The sequence below is a fragment of the Sciurus vulgaris genome, assembly GCF_902686455.1.
Source record: "Sciurus vulgaris genome assembly, chromosome: 2".
NCBI classification, from domain to species: Eukaryota; Metazoa; Chordata; class Mammalia; order Rodentia; family Sciuridae; genus Sciurus; species Sciurus vulgaris.
The window spans coordinates 104424150-104430104 of record NC_136462.1 but is presented as its reverse complement, the minus strand read 5'-3'; the positions used below and the strand labels follow the sequence as shown (position 1 = coordinate 104430104).

At 34.1% G+C, this 5955-nt stretch overlaps 1 pseudogene across 1 annotated transcript; it reads right to left on the bottom strand.

The window, feature by feature from the left end:
* Positions 1-2108: 2108 nt before the first annotated feature.
* LOC306655326 (large ribosomal subunit protein eL29-like) lies at positions 2109-5078 on the bottom strand (annotated as a pseudogene). The gene is made up of 2 exons: positions 4998-5078; positions 2109-2908 (listed from the first exon to the last, which is right to left on the bottom strand). The product of its transcript is annotated as a large ribosomal subunit protein eL29-like (transcript).
* Between the last annotated feature and the right edge of the window lie 877 nt (positions 5079-5955).

Genomic DNA, 5955 nt, shown 5'->3' with positions numbered 1-5955 from the left:
AAAATAGACAGGTAAATCAATGATACAGAATAGAGGACACGGACACAAACCCAAAGAAATACAATTTTCTCATACTAGACAAAGGGGCCAAAAATATGCAATGGAGAAATGATAGCCTCTTCAAAAAATGGTTCTGGGAAAACTGGAAATCCATATGCAACAGAATGAAACTAAACCCCTATCTCTCACCCTGCACAAAACTCAACCCACAATGGATCAAGGACCTTGGAATCAGACCAGAGACCCTGCAGATTATAGAAGAAAAAGTAGGTCCAGATCTTCAACACGTAGGCTTAGGACCAGACTTCCTCAACAGGACTCCCATACACAAGAAATAAAAGCAAGAATCAATAACTGGGATAGATTCAAACTAAATAGCTTTCTCTCAGGAAAGGAAACTATCAGCAGTGCGAAGAGAGAGCCTACAGTGTGGGAAAATATCTTTGCCACTCATACATCAGATAGAGCCCTAATTTCCAGAATATATAAAGAACTCAAAAAACTCTACACCAAGAATACCAATAACCCAATCAACAAATGGGCTAAGGAAATGAACAGACACTTCACAGAAGAAGATCTACAACAATCAACAAACATATGAAAAAATGTTCACCATCTTTAGTAATAAGAGAAATGCAAATCAAAACTACCCTAAGATTCCATCTCACCCCAATTAGAATGGTGATTATCAAGAACACAAGCAACAATAGGTTTTGGAGAGGATGTGGGGAAAAAGGTACACTCATACATTGCTGGTGTGCTGCAAATTAATGCAGCCACTCTGGAAAGCAGTGTGGAGATTCCTTAGAAAACTTGGAATGGACCTACCATTTGACCCAGCTATCCCACTCCTTGGCCTATACCCAAAGGACTTAAAATCAGCACACTACAGAGATACAACCACATCAATGTTCATAGCTGCTCAATTCACAATAGCCAGACTGTGGAACCAACCTAGATGTCCTTCAATTGATGAATGGATAAAGAAACTATGGTATATATATACAATGGAATATTACTCAGCTATAAAGAACAATAAAATTATGGCATTTGCAGGCAAATGGATGAAATTGGAGAATATCATGCTAAGTGAGATAAGCCAGTCTCAAAAATCCCAAAGATGAATGATCTCACTGATAAACGGATGATGACACATAATGGGGGGGTGGGAGGGGGGCAAGAATGGAGGAAAGCAGGACTGTATAGAGGAAACGAGGGGTGGGAGGGGTGGGGGGGCGAAGGAAAAAATAACAGAATGAATCAAACCTCATTACCCTATGTGAATGTATGATTATGCAAATGGTATGCTGTTACTCCATGTACAAACAGAAACAACATGTATCCCATTTATTTACGATAAAAATAAATTTTAAAAAATAAATTAAAAAATAAAACTAATGTAAAAGACAAAACAAAAAAAAATTGTGTCTACACACCAGAAATCTATCTTAAAAATTTGTGCCAGAGCTGAGACCAAAATAATAAAATATAGAGCTCTCAATTTTGAGATAGAACAGTATAAATTTCATTAATTTGTATGTATGTATGTATACCTGTATAGCAGTGCTGAGGATTTAATTATGGCCTCATACACACTAGGCACTAATTGACATCCTCAGTCAAATTATCACTTATTAAATGTTTATCTCACTTGATGATCCCACAAAAATAAATAAATAAATAAAATAAAATAAGTCACTACAAGGAAAAAAAAAAAAGCAAGACCTATTTGGAATGTAAACTGATACAGCCACTATGGAAAATAGTTTGGTAGTTACATATAATCCACCTATTCTACTTCTAGCTATATGCTGAATAAAATTGAAAATACATGCTCATGCAAAAGTTGCATATGAACATTTGTAGTAGCACTATTCATAATAGCCAGAAAGTGAAAACATCTAAGATATCTATCAACTGAGCAACTGGATAAATAAAATATGGTCTAAATGATGGAATATTATTCAGTCATAAAAAGAATGAAGTGTTAATACATGGTATAACATGAATAAGCCCTCTAAATATTATAAAGTGAAACAAAATAGATATAATAGGCAAGATATTATATATGCATTTATATGAGACATTCAGAATAGTCAAACCCATAAGGACAAAAAGTAGGTTGTGAGGGAATTGACAGAGAAGATCATTGGGAATGACTCCTAATAGGTATGGGCTTTATTTATTTATTTTTTTCCTGCCTCTGGATTTATTTATACAAACAGCACAGGAGGACACCAGTCCCCATAGACAGGGGCTCAGGGGTCACACCAGTCCTTCTGTCCTCACATTCATAGAGGTTTTTACTATGGCGCCTTCGCAGGGACCTGGGCACACTTGGGGGCCTGGGCACCTGGGGTGGGAGCCGACGCTGATACTGGAGCTGGAGTTGCAGCCTGGGACTTGGCTTGGGCTTTGGCCTTTGCCCGGCAGAGCCTGTGGTGATGTGGGCATGAGCATGCTTCCCATGCTTGGGATGGGCAAGCAAGGCAAGGCGATCAAGTTTGTGGCTGGCACCCTTTGGCATCTTGGGCTTAACCTCCTTAGGCTTTACCAGGGCCTTGATGGCCTCGGCACATGCACTCAGGGCCTTGGTGTTGTTTGCCTGCATCTTCTTCAGTACCTTCTTGTTGTGCTTCTTGGCAAAACACATATTTCTCAGGAACTTGGGGTCTATCCCCTTAAGAGATTCATATCCTGTGATCAGGGTTTCTTGATGCCATTTCTGTGCCATTTTCAGGATTGGTGGTACAGTGGTGTGGTTCTTGGACTTGGCCACGTCTGTACCATAAGCTGCTGCTCCCAGAGTGGTTGAGACCGGAAGAGAAATAGGTGTGGGTTTTACAAGGGGAAGACAATGAAAATATTTTGGAAGTAAATAGTGATGATAGTTAATATTGTGAAAAGCCTAAAAATCATTAAACTGTATATTTTTAAGTGGTTAAAATGGTGGATATTTTTGTGAATTTTATCTCAATTTAAAAGAGACTTGCTTGTATCCTGGCCATGAGAAACTTTCTTTAATGAAAAGATACATTTTAAGAGTGAAGAGAAGAAAATTGTATCTCATACAAACACTAATCAAAAGAAAGTTGTAGTGGCAATATTAATATCATAAAGTTGGAGTTCAGAACAGGAATATTTCCTGGGATTAAACAAAAGAAAAGTAAATAACAACGAAGGGATCTACACACACACAAATGCTAAGTTTATAGGCACCCAACAAAATATCTTCAGAACATAGGAAGAAAAATCTTATATAATTGAAAAAGAGATACAAAATTCAAAATTGTGTTTGGTAATTTTAAACTTTTGTCTTTGTAATCAGTCATTAAAGCAATTAGACCAAAAATCCATAAGGAATTAGAAGACCTGTAAGATACTATCAACCACCTTAACCTAATTGATAGTCATAGAACACTTCTCCTACCCAGCACAATATTCATTCTTTTCAAGAAAATACCAAATATTCACCAAAATAGATGATATTCTGGACCATAAAACCAACAACAACAGAATTAAAAGAATTAAAAGTGCATGTTTCCTGATCAAAATAGAATTAAAGTACAAATAAAGATTTATGAAAAAATTTTGGAAAAATATTAAAACTCTTTTAAATAATGGATGAGTCAAACTTACAAAGAAAATCAAAATATTTTTTGAATGTAAGTGAAAATAAAACATCAAAACTATTGGGATACATTTCAAGGAAAAATTTTAGCATTAATGTTTATATTAGGAAATTAGAATTTGATTAGAAAATAAAGATTTGGGTTTTTACTTTAATAAAGAAGAAATTTCATATGGAAAGGAAAAGGAGTTAGTGCCACAAAAGCAAAATTAAAAAGAGCATATTTGGAAAACTCTTGCTACAAGATTTTGAGACTACCATAAATACTCAGGTAACCAGGATAGTATATTATTGCTTGAAATGATAGATATATACATCAGTGGGACCAAAAAATATCCTTGGATAAAACAGTCCACTTATTTTCAATAATATTAGAAAAGTAATTCAATAAACAAAGGATTCATTATTTTTTCAACAAATAATGTGGAAAAACTGGAGATACATTTGAAAAACAAAACAAAACCTCAACCTATACTTCAGACCATAAACATAAATATTAGGTCAAAATGGATAATAAATATAAATGAAAAATCTAAATCTATAAAGATACTGCAATACAGAATAAGTGTTTGTGGCTTAAGTTAATGCAAGTATCTCATACAAGGATATCTTAGCCAATAATTCCATGTACCATAAGAGAAAAATTTGACAAAATTTTCCCATCAAATTTTTAAAAATTAGGGTCTGGGTTGTGGCTCAGTGGTAGAGCGCTTGCCTAGCATGTGTGAAGCACTGGGTTCAATCCTCTGCACCACATAAAGGTATTGTGTCCATCTACAAAAAAAAAAAAAAAAAACATTTAAAAAAAATTTTTTTTAATTCAACTTCGGTGTTTCAAAAGACTACCGTGAGAACATTAAAAAACAACAACAAACAAGCAACAGACTGGGAAAAAATATTTGAAAAGTGTATGTTATTAAAAAGATATCATGTTCTGAATATATAAACAATTCTAAAAACTCAATAAGAAGAAATAAACAACCCAGAAAAAAGCTTTGTAAAAGATTTGAACAGATATTTTACATATAAAAAAGGACACAGGGATGATAAATAGGTACATAAAAAGATGTTCTACATCAGTAGTGTTAAGAGAAATGCAAATTAAAACATAACATGATTCTACTACACAACTATTAGATGGCCCAAACCCACCCACCCCCACACACACACCCCAAAAAACTAGTTAATACCAATACTGGTGAAGATATGAAGCAAAGTGGAGTCCTTATGCATTATTGGTAAGAATTTGAAAATGGTATGGCATTTTGAAAATGAATTTTCAGTTTCAAATGCAAATTTAAATAAACATGGCATAACAATTCAATTTCTAGGTATTTACTCATGAAAAAGGAAAATATACTTTTACCCGAAAACCTGACCATGATTGTTTATAGCCCCTGTATTCAAAATTACTAAAAACTGATAACAAGTCGAATGTATTATTCATGGTAGCCAAAAAGTGGATCCAATTGATATGTCTTTCAACTGGTGGATGGGCACTTCCACTCAGTGATACATTCCTCAGTAGTAAAAAAGCACAAATGGGTGATAAGTGATTAAAATGCATAATGATAAGTAATAGAAGCCAAGCACAGAACTCTATATACTATGTGATTTCACTTACACTTTATGAGATTTTTTAAAGGGCAAAACTAGAGGGAGAGAAAAGGAGACCTGTGATTGCCAAGGTCTGAGCAGATGGGAAAGGGTGAACCACAAAGGGGCATACACAAATTTGGAGGGATGATGAAACTGCTCTATATCTTGATTGCAGTCGTAGTACATAATTTTATGAAGTTGTCAAAACTCATAGAAATATATAGTTAAGTGGCAAATCTTACTGTATGGAGATTATACCTCAATAAACCTGAATTTAAGAAAAACTAATGGAAAAATTAATATGGAATAATAAAATAATCCCCCCAAAATAGGAAAATAGGAAAAAAGAAAGAACAGATAAAATAAATGAAAAATAAAATAAGCATGATGGTAAAGTCAATCACATGAGTAATTTCATAAATGCAAATGGACTGAACACCCCATCTAAAAGGCCATGATTATCAGACCAAATTTTAAAATAATAACCCAAGTGTTTGCTGTTATGCTTCGAAAATAAATACACAGAATGACTGAAAACCTAAGAATGGAAAAGATATTATCATGCAAACACTAACTTAAAGTTAGTCTATGTGATCACATTAATATCAAAGTAAATTTAAAGGCAGGAGACATAATAGAGATAAAGAAAGGTATTTCATAAAGATAAAGGGGACCAATTCACCAGGAAATTACACCAGTCCTAAATTTTTATGTCTGTAATAATG